Source organism: Callithrix jacchus, chromosome 7 (genome assembly GCF_049354715.1).
Source record: "Callithrix jacchus isolate 240 chromosome 7, calJac240_pri, whole genome shotgun sequence".
NCBI lineage: Eukaryota > Metazoa > Chordata > Mammalia > Primates > Cebidae > Callithrix > Callithrix jacchus.
Window position 1 is genome coordinate 92,072,922 of NC_133508.1, and position 17,983 is coordinate 92,090,904.

General features: G+C 46.8%; 1 long non-coding RNA gene across 1 annotated transcript; it reads right to left on the minus strand.

Annotated features, from left to right (window-relative positions):
- Positions 1-6,986: 6,986 nt before the first annotated feature.
- On the minus strand, positions 6,987-10,624 carry LOC128928174 (uncharacterized). Its single transcript, XR_008472928.2, has 2 exons — positions 10,395-10,624; positions 6,987-7,054 (listed from the first exon to the last, which is right to left on the minus strand). It is a non-coding gene; the product is annotated as an uncharacterized LOC128928174 (long non-coding RNA).
- Positions 10,625-17,983: the final 7,359 nt, after the last annotated feature.

Here is a 17,983-nt window from a genome sequence, read left to right on the forward strand (position 1 = left end):
GAAGGAGCTGTCCTCTGCCACTCTTGGAAGGGTCTCCTGGGAAACCACAGGGCTTGAGTCCTTATTACAACACTTTGGCATGTAGGTCAGCCTTTCTAGGAGCTAGGCAAACTGAGTCTCCATTATCCCTTGAAATGTAAACAGATTCCTCCAGAATCAGGCAAATGTCTTCAGAGTTCTCTCACTATCTATATAATTGCAAATAATTTTAAGAGTTGCTCTTGTGGGTCCCAGGTTTCAGGAAAATTTGCTCAGAAATCACTAACTGTAAAGAAACACATAAATATTTTATCTGTACTCTACAACAACCAAGGTGACAAATGTTGACCATATCCCTAAACGCTCATGGCACCCATTTGGTGCCAGGCTCTGTGCTGAGCAGTAGGGCTAAGCAAGGACTAAGCCAGGATCCCTGCCTTTAAGGAGCACTCAGCCTCAAGGGAAGGGCAGACCTTGCTGTAGACCCAGTTTAAGTACCAGTTTGTAACTACTCAGGCCACTTGCCTTCTTCTTGGCCTGAGGGGACTTGGTGATATCTCCCACCTGATAGTGGTCTTAAAACTGGGATGCTATTGCCACAGACTGAGGAATCCAATCCCATGTCAGTGACAGTTGACGAGGAGAGACTGTTGGGCATCTTCTTCCAGAAGAAACTGGTTTCACCACAGTTGATGACTTGCTTTGAATGATGACCTTTCTCCTTAATTCACTTCTTCAGCTCTGCTGGAAATGTGGCGGTAGTTTCTTCATCAGCAGAGGCAGCCTCTCCGGTAATTTTTATGTTTCACAGTCCAAACCCATTCCTGAATCTGTGTAACTGTCCCTCACTTGCAGTAAATGGCCTGGCGTCATTAGTTTCAGGAGATCACTTGCTGAAGTCTTTGTATAGGGCACGCTTTCTGGTACAATAAATTGCCATCAGTGGGAATACATTTCTGTTCATGTCTTCCATCCACAAATTTAATGCATTTTCCATCTTAACTAAGCACTTACCATGCATTATAGCTTATCTTTTGCAATTTAAGGTGTGACAGCAAAAACTACCACAATTTCCCCTTCCTCCTTCCCAGTTTCATGAATAGATTTGTTCTTACCGAAGATTTTAGCAACCTTTGCATATTTTTTTTTCTTTCCTTATGATATTGAGAACTTTTGCCTTTTCACTTAAAGGAAGCACTCTCCTCACAGGTCTCCCTGAAACCATTGTGCCCACTCCAATTCATCCTTCAGGTGACACTGGGGGTTCTTTTAAAATGGAGCGTCTGATGCCAACCCCCTGTCTAAAGCCCGCGTTTCCTGTTGCTCTTAGACAGACCAGGCCTATAAGCCCCTAAATAGTCTGCCTCCTGCCCCACCAACCTGGGCAGTGCCCACTTGCCCCTTCTCTTTCTCTCCATGCTCCAGCCATCTGACATTCTTTCAATATCTCGAAAAGTTCAGATTCCTTCAGACTCGGGGCCTGTGTACGTGCCATTGTCTTATTTAGACATTCTTCAGAACTCAGCTCAAAAGCTACTTCTCCAAGTAAGCCTTTCCTGCCATTGCCCACATTAGAACTGGCCCCTCTTATTTGCTTTTAAGGCCCTGATATGGTTTGGCTGTGTCCCACCCAAATCTCATATTCAAGATGGGAACAGCATGGAGGAAACTGTCCCATGACCAATTACCCTCCACAAAACCCCATGATCCAATTACCTAAGGGATTGGATCCCATGGGGACACTTTCCTCCATGCTGTTCTCATGATAGTGACTAAGTTCTCATAAGATCCAATGGTTTTATAAGGGGCTCTTCCCCCTTCACTCGTCTACCCTCTCTCTCTCTCTGTCTCTTTCTCTCTCAACTGCCACCATGTAAGACATGCCTTTCACTTTCCACCATGATTGTGAGGCCTCCCCAGCCACATGGAACTGTGAGTTCATTAAACCTCATTTTCTTTATAAATTGCCCAGTCTTGGGTTTGTCTTCATCAGCAGCATGAAAATGGGCGAATACAGTAAACTGGTACCAGGTAGTGGGGTACTACTGTAAAGATGTCAAAAAAATATGGAAGCAACTTTGGAACTGGGTAACAGACAGAAGATGGAACAGTTTGCAGGGCTCAGAAGACAGGAAAATGTGGGAAAGTTTGGAACTTCCTAGAGACTTGTTGAATGGCTTTGACGAAAGTACTAATAATGATATGGACAATGAAATCCAGGTTGAGGTGGTCTCAGATGGAGATGAGGAACTTGTTGGGAACTGGAGTAAAGATGATTCTTGCTATGTTTTAGTAAAGAGACTGGTGGCATTTTGCCCCTGCCCTAGAGATCTGTGGAACTTTGAACTTGAGGGAGCTGATTTACTGTATCTGGTGGAAAAAAGTTCTAAGCAGCAAAGCATTCAAGAGGTAACTTGGGTGTTGTTAAACACATTCAGTTTTTTTTTTTGAGACGGAGTTTTGCTCTTGTTACCCAGGCTGGAGTGCAATGGCATGATCTCAGCTCACTGCAACCTCCGCCTCCTGGGTTCAGGCAATTCTCCTGCCTCAGCCTCCTGAGTAGCTGGGATTACAGGCATGCACTACCATGCCCAGCTAATTTTTTGTATTTTTAGTAGAGACGGGGTTTCACCATGTTGACCAGGATGGTCCCGGTCTCTTGACCTCATGATCCACCCATCTCGGCCTCCCAAAGTGCTGGGATTACAGGTGTGAGCCACTGTGCCCAGCCAAACACGTTCAGTTTTAAAAGGGAGCTAGAGCGTAAAAGTTCAGAAAATTTACAGTTTGATAATACGATAGAAAAGAAAAACCCATTTTCTGAGGAGAAATTCAAGCTGGCTGTAGAAATTTGCATGTCATGAGTACCCCAATGTTAATCCCCAAGACAATGAGGAAAACGTCTCCAGAGGATGTCAGAAATCTTTGCAGCAGCCCCTCCCATCACAGGCCCAGAGGCCTAAGAGGAAAAAATGGTTTCCTGAGCCAGGCCCAATGCCCCACTCTGGTGTGCAGTCTAGGGACTTGGTGCCATGTATCCCAGCTGCTCTAGCCATGGCTAACAGGGGCCAAGGCACAGCTCAGGCCATGGCTTCAGAGAGTGAAAGCCCCAAGTCTTAGCAGCTTTCATGTGTGGAGCCTGTAGGTGCACAGAAGTCAAGAATTGAGGTTTGGGAACCTCTGCCTAGAATTCAGAGGATGTATGGAAATACCTGGATGTCCAGGCAGAAATTTGCTGCAGGGTGGGGCCCTCATGGAGAACCTCCGCTAGGGCAGTGGTTCTCAGTGCCCTTCCACACAGAGTCTCTACTGGGGCACTGCATAGTGGAACTGTGAGAAGAGAGCCACCATCCTCCAGACCCCAGAATGATAGACCCACTGACAGCTTACACCATGCACCTTGCAAAGCTGCAGACACTCAACACCAGCCTGTGAAAGCAGTTGGGAGGGAGGCTTTACCCTGTAAAGCCACAGGAGTTGAGCTACCCAAGACCATGGGAACCCACCTCTTGCATCAGCATGACCTGGATGTGAGACATATAGTGAAAGGAAATCATTTTGGAGCTTTAAGATTTGACTGCCCTACTGGATTTTGGACTTGCATGGGGTCTTTAGCCCCTTCCTTTTGGCAAATTTCTCCCATTTGGAATGAATATATTTATCCAATGCCTGTACCCCCATTGTGTTTAGGAAGTGACTAACTTGATTTTGATTTTACAGGCTTATAGGAGGAAGTGACTTGCTTTGTCTCAGATGAGATTTTAGACTATGAGCTTTTGTTTTGTTTCTTGAGATAGAGTCTTGCTCTGTCACCTGGGCTGGAGTACAGTGGTGTGATCTTGGCTTGCTGCAATCTGTGCCTTTCAGGTACATGTGATTCTCCTGCCTCAGCCTCCTGAGTAGCTGGAACTATAGGTGCATGCTAATTTTTGTATTTTTAGTAGAGATGGGGTTTCACTATGTTGGCCAAGCTGGTCTTGAACTCCTGACCCAGAAGAGACTCAGAAGAGACTCTTGCCTATAAACTTTTGCATTAATCCTGATATGAGTTAAAACTCTGGGGTACTGTTGGGAAGGTCTAATCGGTTTTGAAGTGTGAGAGCATGAGATCTGGAAGGGGCCAGGAGCAGAATGATATGGTTTGGCTGTGCCCCACCCAAATCTCACCTTGATTTGTAGCTCCCATAATTTCCACATGTTGTGGGAGGAACCAGTGGGAGATCATTGGATCATGAGGCAAATTCCCCCATGCTGTTCTCATGATAGTGAGTGAGTTCTCTCAAGATCTGATGATTTTATAAGGGGCTCTTCCTCCTTGCGTTTGTCTGCCCTCTCTCTTTCTCTTGCCTGCTGCCATGTAAGACATGCCTTTCACCTTCTGCCATGATTGTGAGGCTTCCCCAGCCACATGAAAGTGGGAGTCCATTAAATCTTTTTCTTTCTAAATTACTCAGTCTCAGATATGTCTTTATTAACAGTGTGAAAATGGACAAATACAGACCCCATTTATATTTTCTTCATTGAATTTATCTGTTTGAAAGTATATATTTGCATGATTATTTGAATAAGATCCATCTCAGCCAAGCACAATGGCTCATGCCTATCATCCCAACACTTTAGTATAGGGTTCCAGCCCTGCAGGGTCCCGTGAGTCCCTCTCTACAGGTGTGGAGATAAGAAAGCAGGAAAATAAAGACACAAAACACACAGAGAAAAGAGAGTTTGGGTCCAGGGGTCCACTGCCAACCAAGGCGTGGAGTCCAGCAGTGGCCCTGAGTACCTGGACACTCTGACTTTTATTGAGCACAAAGCAGGGGCAGGGTAGGTAGGTTGAGGTAAAGGTGGTCGATGATAGGGTCAGGTGAGTCACGTGTCTTGCAGACGGGCTCAGGATTTTCAAGAAGCGGAGGTGAGGAGGAAACTTAATGCGTCAGCACTTTTTTCATATTTGTCAAGAATGTCAAGGACGTTAACATTTATGTTACTATTACTAATTCTTATCTTAGAAGAGAGGAACCACGTGCAGAAGCAGAACATGAAAGTAGACATGGAGTGTGACTGCGGAAGCACAGCATCACACAGAGACAGTTAAGCCCCTGGATGCCTGCGGGCCTCCCTGGCAGCCCACCAGGCCTATGGCAAGAGCTTGGAAGAGCGGAATTTTCTCCTGACTCCCCCGAGGAAGGAGACGTCTCTGCCATTTTGGACATCTCCTTCCCTAGCTGGCTAAACATTGGGCGCTTTCACAGCGCCGGCTCTGCCGCACAGCCGTGGCGCCCTCCAGCAGCCCTTATGCAGGCATGACAGAGGGCTTAGAGCAGCTTGCCTTAGGGTCACCTCTATCCCAATGCCACTTCAGTTCCATACTTCACGACCTGAGACTTATTAGTAAAATTAAAGATTATATGATTGTGCGTGTGTGTGTGTGTGTGTGTGTGTGTGTATATATATATATATGTATATTTATGATTACATGTGCATAGCTATGTGATTATTTATGATTATATATAGGAATAACTATGTAACTATATCTCTAATTCTTTTCTAATTCAATATTTTTATGAGAGCAGACTGAGGCCTCAGACCCTTGCCTCAGCTCTTGCAGGGTTCCCCCCTACACTTTGGGAGGTTGAGGTGGGTGGATCACTTGAGCCCAGGAGGTTGAGACCTGCCTGGGCAACATTGTGAAACCTCATCTGTACAAAAAAATACAAATAATTAGCCAGGTGTGTGGTGGTGCCTGTCTGTAGTCCCAGCTACCCAGGAGGCTGGGGTGGGAGGATGAGCCTGGGAAGCTGAGGCTTCAGTGGGCCATGATTGCACCACTGCACTTCCACCTGGGCAACAGAGACCTTGTCTCAAAAAAAAAAGACCCACCTCTGCTCCAGACTCTAAGCTCCTCGAGGCGAAGGATGGCTCTGCTCACCATGGATTCCAGTCCAAGTAGAGTCTGGCACAGAGTAGGCACCTGGACTGCTCCCTCCATGAAAGGGGAGGAGTGGAGTGGGGTTCCTGAGAAATCTCCAGTTCCGAAACAAGTCATGGCCCTGGGTCGGGAGTCATGGGCTATTGCAAGCAATGGGAATTGTAGCTTTGGTTGGAATTATAGCTCAGTGTGGGCACATTGGTGGCTTCTCGCTGTCACTTGAGTATATCTTTCATTAATGAAAGAGGAGGATACGTTTACTAGGATTAAATCAATCCACACTGATTTCACCAAGTCATTGAACTCTTGGGGTGAAAAATGAAAGCTCTTCCTGTGAGGCCACAAGGTGGCAGCACAGAGCAGCACGTCAAAGAGCGCCCAGTTTAGCTCCCTTCTGGAGAGGACCGGATGAGGACACTGGTCTAACCTCCTGGGGCAGGAACTAAGAAGCCTGGGCTCTGCCATCTTCGGCTTTAGCAAGGATGACAAGAGACAGACACTTAGCTGCCTGTGCCCCCACTTATCTACCCCTACAGTTGGAATAATGGAATTATTCCGTTCCTACTTCCCTTTCCATTCATTCATTCATTCATTTATTCATCTTTGAGCAAACATCCAGAGACCCTTATGTCCTGGCTGGGCACTGGGGACACAGTGAGTACAATCAGCCCTGCCCCTCCATGGTGTGGGAAGTGCTCTGACTGATCATTGGGCAAGGTGTGAGAGTCGAGAGTCGCAAGGCAGGGCAGGAGGAACCTTGGGTGTGGCAGGACATGGGTGGAAGCCCAGGGAACTCCCACAGAGGGGCAGGGTGGGGTGGGGTGCTGGTATAGGCAGCAGAGGCTGCTGTGCAGCCAGGGAAGAGGGAGAGAAGCCACAGATGGTGGCTCAGGGTGGCTGCAGTCCGAAGGGGAGGAGAGGGAGGTGGGAGAGGGGCTGGAGAGGTGGCAGGGGCCAGGTCACAGAAACTTTCAGATTAAGGTGCTTGGCCTGTTTCCTTTGGAGGGTGTGAGGTCGCTGAAGAACAATGTTGAGGGCTTTGTGAGGAGAGAGGGAGACAGACCTTCAGCATTGAGCCAGGATACCAGCAAGAAGATGGGGTCACTCTGAGGTTACTGCGTCATCAGTCTTGGGCTAAGTAGTTGGCACCTGGAAGCAAAAATGTTAGAAAATACAGCCTTCCTGGGGGTTTTCTGTAACACAGAGGCTACTTGGGCAAGATCAAATGGTAAACACGCTGTGTGTGTGTGCACACGTGGTGTGCATGAACATGTGATGGATGGATAGCCCCCATCCTTCCCTCTGGTAGCCTGTGGCCGGCCGAGTGTGTCCAGGGAGGAGCAGAGCAAAGCCCCTCCTCCCTGCTCATCAGAGCTGCCCCAGGCTTGAACACTGGGGTAAGTAAATGCAGGACAGACAAGTATGCTTACTGCCAGGGAAGAGAAACTGGGCCTTGGTAATAGACTTGGGTCTGACCCCCAACTCCACCTTGAACTACCTGGGAGACCTTGGGCGAGACTCTGCACCTCTCCGAGCCTCAGTTTCCTGTCCTATTTAATGAGGAAATTGAATCTACTTCATGAATTGTTGAGAAGCACCCAGCCCATGGTAGATCTCTAAATATGGGTAGTTTCCCACCCCTTCATTATCCCCCACCCTCACCCTCTCTGACGATACTGGCAGCCAGCCAGGTGGTGACTCAGGGAGACTGTGACTAATGCAACTCAGCTGAGGCATGATGTTCAAATCAGCCCAACAGAATGGGCTGACCTCCATTGGGCCCTGATGGGGAGGTTTGGAGATCTGTAAGCTCCTTGAGACTCTGGTCTTCCAGGAGTCTGGTGCTGGCCTTTGCACTCCCTTCCCAACCCTAAGAGCTTTTAGGGAGTTATTTTCAAAGCTACCTTTGGTGTTCATTTTAGGAAACTAAGGGGAAAAGAGACAAATTCCGAGGTCCTATTATGTAGGCACTGCAGTAAAAGGGCACGTACAGACCTCCTGACCACCCAGGATGAAGGTGCTGTTAAAACCCAATTTAAAGAGGAAATGGATTGTTATTTTTATTTATTTATTTATTTTGAGACAGAATCTTGCTCTGTCACTCAGGCTAGAGTACAGTGGTGCGATCTCAGCTCACTGCAAACTTTGCCTCCTGGGTTCAAGCAATTCTCCCTGCCTCAGCCTCCCAAGTAGCTGGGATTACAGGCGTGCACCACCATGTCCAGCTAATTCTTTTTTATTTTTAGTAGGGGCAGAGTTTCACCATGTTGGCCAGGCTGATCTTGAACTCCTGGCCTCAGATGATCTACCCAACTTGGCCTCCCAAAACGCTGGGATTACAGGCGTGCACCACCATGTCCAGCTAATTCTTTTTTATTTTTAGTAGGGGCAGAGTTTCACCATGTTGGCCAGGCTGATCTTGAACTCCTGGCCTCAGATGATCTACCCAACTTGGCCTCCCAAAACGCTGGGATTATAGGCATGAGCCATGGCGCCTGGCTTAGAAGAGGAAATTGAGATGCAGAGAGGTGAAGGTGTATCACTGGTAGGATAGTCCAGCTGGTGAGGGATGGAATCACAATTGAAATGCACATCTGACCACAATGCCTCTGTTTCTAACCCAGAGCCTGGCTCTTTGAAATCAGGACCTCTGAGAGGAAGAAGAGCCTGCCCACCCTTGCCTGCTTTCATTTTGCTGCAAAGTTAATCAAGGCCCAGAGAGGGCAAGTGGCTTGCAAGATTACACAGCAAGCTATGTGGTGTAGCCCATACACCCCATTCGACTGCCATACTCTCCCACCTCCTAGTCTTAGACAATTGTCATTAAAGATTTTGTATACTTTTAACTGTGAAGAGAGCCCTCTTCCCCTCACTACCAGCCACAAGGAATGCAGAGAAAGGACCCAAGAGGGTGAAGAGGAGTACTTGGCAGGGAGCGATGGGAGAGGAATGAGGCACTTCCTTGGTTTCTGGAAAGGAGAAATGACAGCGCTTTTTCTTCTTGCCTTCTTAATGAGAAAGCTTTCATAACAAACTGGTGGCTTCTCAGTGTGTCTGCAGCTGCTTCAGGTTATGTGGAGATTATCTGCGCTGCACACAGTGGCATCAAGGTGATAATGTCTGTACAACACACCCACTGAGTCTGCCAGGCAGGGTGGTTCTACATCATCAGGGTGCACAGGGACCAGCCTAGCAGAGGCATGGTTGGGTGCCAAACTTGGGGTACTTAAAAAAAATAGCTCCCTTATGACTCAGTGTGGTGGCTCACACCTGAAGGCCTAGCACTTTGGGAGGTTGAGGTGGGAGGTTTCTTGAGGCCATGAATTCAAGACCAACCTGAGCAATATCATATAGTAAGACTCCATCTCCATGACTTAAAAATAAAAAAAAATTCTTCACATATTACTTCTCCCTTTTTTTTTTTCCTTTTAGATGGAGTCTCCCACTGTCACCTGGGCTGGAGAGCAGAGATGTGATCTCAGCTCACTGCAACCTCTGCTTCCTGGGTTCAAGAGATTCTCTTGCCTCAGCCTTCTGAGTAGCTGAGATTACAGGCGTCTGCCACCACGCCTGGTTAATTTTTTGTATTTTTAGTAGAGACTGAGTTTCACTATGTTGTCCAGGCTGATCTAGAACTCCTGACCTCGTGATCCGTCTGCCATGGCCTCCCAAAGTGCTGGGGTTACAGGCATGAATCACCGCGCCTGACCACGTATATTAGTTCTTATATTCCCTTTATATATCTATCTTGTACATTTCCCCTATTTTTCCCTCTTTAGTCACGTTCTGGAGTTGGAAACTTGCCCTGGAGTGTTTCAACAGAGAAATTCCCATTGTTCATATTTCTCTTCGAAGAGGTTGACTGATCACAGCGTGGAGAGCTGGTGCAGGGGTCAAGATTGGAGGTGGGAAGGCCTGTGAGTGAGGCTTTGAAGCTGTCCAGGGCAGACATAGTGGTGGCTTGGACTAGGACAATGGCCAGGAGGGAGAGAAAATGAGGGATGCACAAATTATTTAGGCGTAGTCATGGTGGGGCCGGGTGTCAGTGGAGGAGGCTCTGTGGGGTGGAAGCGGATGCTAAGCGGATGCCATAGCGAGGCACGTGGAACTGCAAGGAGGGGCTGGAGTATGGAGGGAGATGCGGCCCTGGCAGGAGCACAGGACATGGCTGCCCCTGGGATCACACTTGGCGGATGGCCAGACAGCCAGGGCCCAGCACACAGCCTGGCACAGTGGCTGCGGAATGAGTGAAAGCTGAAGTTTTGGACCCTGAAAGGGGGAGGGAGAAGGAAGGGCAGGGCAGGAAGCACCAGGTAAGCAGCTTGACCACACGGTGCCTGAGAGTGCCTGGCAGTGCCAAGTGCCTCAGCCCCCGGCCGTGAACGATCATTTGTGAGCCTTCTGAGCTGCAGGTGGGCGACTGAGAACAGCCTCGGAGGCTAAGCCCCTAGCTATGGGGACGAGCCATGTATTTTTCTCTATGACTCACCGGCCCTGGGAACCACGATGTCTTCCATTGCCGAAGCTCCTCTATTCGACATGTGAGGCGGAGCTCACGCTAGGTGGCGCTCATAGGCGCTTTGTATTTTTCCCTTCCGTGACAAAGTTGGGATTCCTGCTGTGCTGCTAAACAAACGAAACCCTGATTTACTTAGTCTTCACAAGTTACGAAGCTGATCTCAAGGGCTGTGCTGTTTTCAATTCTACCACGTGGCAACTATCCCTCACGCAGCCTGGGAAACGGTAGGATTCCAAGACCAAATAAAGGCCCTCCTTCAACAACCCAGTCTCCATGGCAACCGCCAGGCGCCCAATAGTGCCCGACTCTGACCTGCGGGAGACCTCAGGCAAGTCATTTTGTAACCGTCCAATGGATTCGCCTTGCCCGCTGCACAGACGGAGCTGATTTATTAGGACACGGGAATTGCAACGGAGAAAGAGTAATTCATGGAGAGCCGGCTGTGCTGGAGACCGGAGTTTTTTTATTACTCTAATCAGTCTCCCTGAGCATTAGGGCGTCAGAGTTTGTAAAGATAATTTATCAGGTAGGGGCTTTGGAAGTGGGACGTGCTGATTGGTCAGGTTGGAGATGGAATCCTAGGGGGTCGAAGTGAGTTTTTCTTGCTACTTTCTGTTCCTGAATTGGATGACAGAACTGAGTGAGCCAGAGTACCAGTCTGGGTGGTGTCAGCTGATCCACTGAGTGCAGGGTCTGCAAAATATTTCAAGCACTCATCTTACTTAGATTTTACAATAGTGATGTTGATCCCAGGAGCAATCTAGGGAGGTTCAGATTGTTGGAGTCAGGGGCTGCATGGCCTCCTAAAGGGTAATTTCTAGGCTTGTAGCTAATTTGTTATTCCTGCACCGGCAGATTGCTCCCCAGCAAGAAGGAGGTCTTTTCGGGAAAGGGCTATTACCAATTTTGTTTCAGCATCAAAACATCAACTGAATTCCTTCCCTAAGTGACTTTGGCCTATGCCCAGGAATGAATAAAGACAGCTTAGATTAGAAGCAAGATGGAGTCAGATAGGTCTGATTTCTTTCACTATCATAATTTCCTTATTTATAATTTTGCAAAGATGGTTTCAATTTAATCTCTCAGAACTTCAGTTTTCCTCAAGTGGGAAGTGGGGATAATTATTTCTCCCTTGTCCTGAGTTAAGACACATGGGAGAAAAAAGTCATAGAGTTCGTGGGGGAAGTAAGAGCAAACAGAAGCAGTACTGTCAGAGGCGTGTGAACCAGAGCAACTCCATCTTGGATAGAAGCTGGGTAAAATGAGGCTGAAACCTACCGGGCTACATTCCCAGATGGTTAGGCATTCTAAGTCACAGGGTGAGATATGGGGTCAGCGCAAGATACGGGTCATAAAAGCCTTGCTGATACAATAGCTTGCAGTAAAGAAGCTGACCAAAACCAAGAAGGCAACGAGAGTGACTTCTGGTCGTCCTCACTGCAACACTCCCACCTGTGCCATGACAGTTTACAAATGCCATGGCAATGTCAGGAAGTTACCCTATAAGGTCTAAAAAGGGGAGGCATGAATAATCCACCCTTTGTTTTGCATATAATCAAGAAATAACCATAAAAATGGATAACCAGCAGTCCTCGGGGCTGCTCTGTCTGTGGAGTAGCCACTCTTTATTCTTCTACTTTCTTAATAAATTTGCTTTCACTTTCCTCGATGGCCTCATCCCAAATTCTTTCTTGCACGAGATCCAAGAACCCTTTCTTATGGCCTGGATCGGGACCCCATCCCTGCAACAAGGAAGGACAATACAGAGGAAACCCCTGACCCAAAGGGTAACTTTGGGTAAGCGGTGGGTTCCAGGAACACTACTGTATTTTATTAATAAAATGTTTTTATCAAAGCCTCTGGAACCCAGCCCTGCATTGCTACCTCGTTGGATTCCTCCAGCCACTCTTACAGAGCTCACTCCCCACCTGCTCCCATGGGTGCTGCAGGGAAGGCAGAGATAAAGGTGATGCTGTGGCTGTTCTTAGGTGCCTGCAGCCTGTAGGAATCTCCCTTGAGAGTGGGTCCTCCTTGGGCGCAGGACTGTGAGTGACGTCCCTTAGGTCTCACAGTCAATGTGTGGGCCGTCTAGGGCTACATCCTGAGTGTTCTGACTTCAGCTCTCCAAGACAGAACAGGACTCCTGATACCTGGCCAGGATCTGTTAACACCTTGGCATTAGGCTGGCTGGTCCTGGTGAATGGAGGCCACAGTTTGCACTCCATCACGGAAATTTACAAGAAAGCAGAGTCCAAGTGCTTCCAGAAGTCACATGGCTTCCTGCAGGTCTAGGCCTTTGCAAAGCCATAACGGGAGTCATTGTCCACTTGGCGAGTCAGGGCCTCCTGGACAGGAACCATGTGAAGTACTTCTCCTTGAATAAAGTTCCCAAGAAGGGTATGCCTCTATGCACAAGGTTTGGTCTGTTTTTTCTTCTTAGGAGAGAGATACCAAGTGAGCTGGCTTTTCTTCGATGACTGCTCAGCTGGAAGTCAGGTTTGGCTGTGGCAGTTCTCAGCTGCCTGGTATCAGCAGCTCTCTCTTTCTCTTTCCAACAGGATCTCCCCACCAGGAAGTATAGCATGTGGCTATGAGCATGTGCTCTGAAGCCACATTGGGTTCAATTCCCAGCTCTACTTCTTGTTAAAGCTATGTAAACTTGATTAAGTGACTTAACTGTACTGTGCCTCAGTTTCCCCATCTGTAAATGGGTTGCTCTGAGAATTAAATGAGTTTATTTTGTAAAGTGCTAAGAACAGTGTCCTTTATATAATAATTGCTCTGTAAGTGTAGGCTATTCCGTGTCTCTTCCAGTTGTCTTACTTTGCCCTCTTGGTAGAAAAGCAATAGAGTGAGGGACACAAACCTTAATAAGGCAGCATGATAGCTGAAGCACTTTACGTATGTAATTTGTGAAGCTCTTAATATTCATACAAGGTAGACACACTCATCCCTATTTGGCTGATGAGTACACAGAGTCTCATTGTGGGGAAGTGACTCTCACAAGGTCCCCTCTGCTGTGGAGAAGCTTCTAAGACCTCAGCATCCCCAGTGAGGCATTCTCTTCTGACCTCCTTGTCTCCTGGCCCAAGCTTGCTGGGCCCTCAGCTGTCTCAGTTCACTCCTCACTCTAATCTGTCTGGTCTTGGAGTCAGGACAGTCACCAGGTGTACTAGAGTAAATACACTGCCTGCTCTAACAAATAACCTCTGCTTTCAACACTTCCGCACTGGAGATTTCTCACTCACATCACAGTTTAATGAAAGCCAGGCATGATGTGTGGGGAGAATCCTGTTCCACACAGTCACTCAAGGACCCAGGGTGGCCTTGCCACCCTTGCTACCCTACAGGGGCTCAGAGTGCCCCTCCGGATCCTCTGCATTTGGCCAGCCAACAAAGAAAGAGGGAGAGCATGGAGACTTGGAGGGCGGCCTGTGGGGAGAGACTGTCTGCTTCATCTGAATCTCACCCCTGTCCAGGAGACATGAAAGGCATGCTTGCTGAACTGAGGGGCTCATCATGGGGGAATCTGTAGGACACCTAACTCTGCCTGGGAAACGGGTAAGTATTCACCAAAAAGGGGACATCAGAGTCAGGTCTTAAAGAGTGAATAAGAGTTCTCTGGGTAAGGAGGGAAAGGCATTCTGGGCAGGAGGACTGACATGTGCAAAGACACATCAGTTAGGTGCCTGGCTGGCACAGATAGGACAGGTAAGGAAACAATATGCAGAGTCATGAGTGTGAGGTGGGGTCTGTGGGGAGGAGGCTGGAGAGGCAAGCAGAGCTGGAGTTTGGAGGTTTCTGTTCCTCCTTGCTTTCTGTGCTTTAAGTCCCAGTCCCAAGTTTTCCTCCCCAGGACAAAGATGTGAGGATCCTTCCCTTCTGTCCTCAGAAACTCTGATGTTCAGGGCATTTTAACCTGGAATGATCTAACCTGACCCTCACAGCAGCCCCAGTGAGGTGGAAAAGACAGATAATTATAGTCCCCATTACTTTTATTGTCTGATTGTTTATTAGGGGTTTATTTCAAAAGGTTGACTTTTGTTTATTGAAGTTGTGTATGGTAAACTTGCTAACTTCATCTATAGATGCCTTTGGATTTGCTCTGCAGACAATCATATTGTGTGCAAACAATCTGTTTTATTTCTTCCTGTTTTTATTTATTTTCCTTCTTTTATTGCATGGGGTGGGTGAGCGTCTCCAACAGAATGTAATCCCATTAATGCTAGTAGACATCCTTGCCTGTTTCCTGATCTCAGTGGGAAAACTTTCAGTATTTCACTATTAATTAAAATGTTTGCTTACTGCAGACTTTGAAAAGTAGGTACCTTTTATCAGATTAGATATTTCCTTTTGTACTAGACTGTTAGTACTTTAAAAATCATAAACTGATGTTGACTTTTATCAAATGCCTTTCCTCCATCTGGTAAGATAATCTTACAGATTTTTCTACTTATTGTGTTAATGAGATGATCATCAGTGCTTTCATCAGTGGTTCTCAACTGATGTCAATTTTTCTCTCTAGGGGACATTTGGCAATTTTGGGAGACATTTTTTATTAACTCAGCTCTGTGTGTGTGTGTGTGTGTGTGTGTGTGTGATTGGCATCTACTGCATGGAAGCCTGTGGTGTTGTTAAACATTCTACAATGCATAGAAACTGATCTCCACAACAAAGAATAATCCAATAGTGAGGCAGGACAATAGGTCTGGAGCCAGGGAACATAAGGCTACTTTGTACTTCAGCTATGACAGGAAATATCCTCTCCATAGAGTGTATCCCAGTAAATCACTTTGTGACTTTGCTTCATCCTCTTCCTTCATCCTCTTCATTTACATACTGCATATTACCAAGTAACCAGTGGAATCTTCTAGAGGTATTTAAACTCCCCAAAATTCTGTAATGGGGCCCCTGAGTCCCTATGCTCAGGCCCACTCCCACACTGTGGAATAAACTTTCATTTTCAATAAATGTCTTCATTCTTTCCTTGCTGTGTTTGTGTGTTTTGTCTAATTTCTTGTTCAAGACACCAAGAACCTGGATACCCTTCCTTGGTAACATATTTTGGCAAGCCAACCAGGAGAAATTCCAGGAGAAGGTAGGCCCGAAGTTTGGGATTTATTTTTCTCCTTTTCCCTTTCCTTTCAGCTCCACTCAGGGGAATCTGTCTCTCTCTCTCTTTTCCTTTCCAACTTGAGAGCCTTGGTGGGCAGTGCCTAAACACAGGAGAAACTGCAGGTTTCTGGCCATGGTTGGTGAAACTAAGGGGTTTCCATGCAGAGGTGCCTAACTGTGACTGCCAGGTTCACTTAAGGGACCAGGGTCTTTTTTTTTTTAACCCCTTTCTTTCTTTTTTAGTCTTTTAGTTGCTGTTTCCTAGTAGCTCCTTGGAAACTGAGGACAATTGGTTGGGGTCACTCCCTGGAATTGCCTGAAGGCCCAGGAGTGAATGGGAATAATTGCCCTACCTGGAAAGGGGAAGGACTCTTTTTTAAAAAATATTTTCTGCATATAGTCCCTGATCTCTACATGTGACGCAGCTGAGAGCAAACACACAGATGTTTCAGGCAACTTAAACCTTCTTTTTTAATGCTAAATTATTTCCTTCCCCTATTCAACTGGTTAAGAGCAAAAGAACCCTACCCAGCCTCCAGTTCCTGTCATTAAAGTTCATAGAATGGGAAGCATAGGAAAGCGTGGCCTTATCAAATTATAGGATTCTAAGAGTTGGGGATTTCACCCAGGTACCAAGGGAAAGCTCACAGTAGGCTCTGGAGGGAAAGCATGCTAAGTGGCACCAGTGCTCACCTAAGGTCAGAGACTTCTAACACTCTAAGATTGGACCCCACAGGGGGACAGATGCTCCAGGGGATCCTACGGACCTCAGTCTTCCCAAAGGGGACACTCTCAACAGAGTTTTTGAGGTCTAGTAATGAACCCACCTTAGAATATCTCTCATAGTTGCAATGCTGTTTGGCCCCAACGTTGTTTGGAATCTGGAGTTTGCCATTGTTAGAAATAAATTTTCAGTGCTGCAAAAGAAACAGCACTCAAATATGAACTTTCTCAGCAAGGCAATTTACTTCTATAGAAGGGTGCATCTCATAGATGGAGCAATGGTGAGAGCATACCTGAACAAGGGTGTGGAAGGGGTTCTTATCCCTGATGTAGGTAGTCCCTACTGTTGTGCCATTCCCCTAATGGCTAGGGTTGGACTGCATGGTCTAAGCTAATTCCAGTTGGCTATTTTAAAGAGAGGAGGGATACAAGTCAGAGTGGTGGGTGAGCTGTTTCAGCCAGAAAGACGGTCACGGAACAGGTGACTTAAGGTGACTCAGGTCAGAGCAGGTGACCAGGGGTGACTCAGAATGGAGCAGGTTACCAGGGGAACAGATGTGAACTACTGCTCAGAGCTAGTGGGGAGGTTGTTTACTGAAACTAAGGGGCAAGGAGATGAGGAAGTTAAACTTTAAAATGGAGAACAAAAAACACGGAAACTAAACATACTGCCATACTGATTCTTCTAAGAGAAACTTGGAACTCAGTATTTATCAGCTCCCCCTCTTAAATTTTATAGTTCTTTCTCTTCAAACTTCCTTTAACATGTCTTGGCTTAGTTCTGCTTGATTCTCTAAAAGAAGAAGCTTCTCTGAATAAGGTGGGGGAGAGTTAAGGGAGGTTTTAGTAAGTGCTGCTTCTGTGAGTCTTTGCACCAGCCTACGGATGCATGGTATGACACACACCCGACAAGAATGAGTACACTTAGTAAAGCTGTAAGAGAAGTAAGAAGTGGGGCCGCGATTTCTTTCCATTTACCAAATCATTTTTCTAGCCACCCTGTGAAGTGGTCATTTACCCCTGAGTTGTTGGCTAAGTCGTTGGACAGAGCAGTTAGACCTTGCGACGCCTTTGTTATACTTCCATCAGGGTGGTGTTGTTTGAGGTGAAGGTACAACTCCGAGTTTCAATCATAATGCAGATTCCTCCTCTCTCTGAGAATATAATGTCTAAGGCTATGCTGTTTTCCCAAACCGTCTGGCTAGTGGCCCCTAATTGCTCAGCTATTCCTTTAACAGCGTCTCTAGTGTAGTTAATAAACCATTGTTGGTTGTAATAAATGTAATTTATCCAATCTATGTTTTTATTAATTGTCACCCACCAAAATATTGACTTAAATCCTGCAGCTATTTGATCTTGGGCTTTAAATTTATCTGGTACTCCTCCTTGTGGGACTTCAATTGCATCTAAATAAATGTGAGTGTTGGAAGACTCATGAGGGGCTTTCCTTGTTTTATGATGTTGTATTTTTCCTCTCTCTGGTTGACAAAATGCCAGGGTGAAAGGAATAGCCCATTGATCTAGAGCACAAGTGCCACTCCAGTACTTGGGAGAGTCTCCAGTAAAGGTCCACCACAAAAGTACCATACATCTGCTCGGGGATGATCATGGGCTGACCGATTTGTAAGCTCTTGAAAAAGTCTTAAGCTCACTGCATCCTTTCAGGTTTCTAAGGAATGCTGAGTTTTCTCCTTGTTGTGAGACACACAAAGTGAACTTAG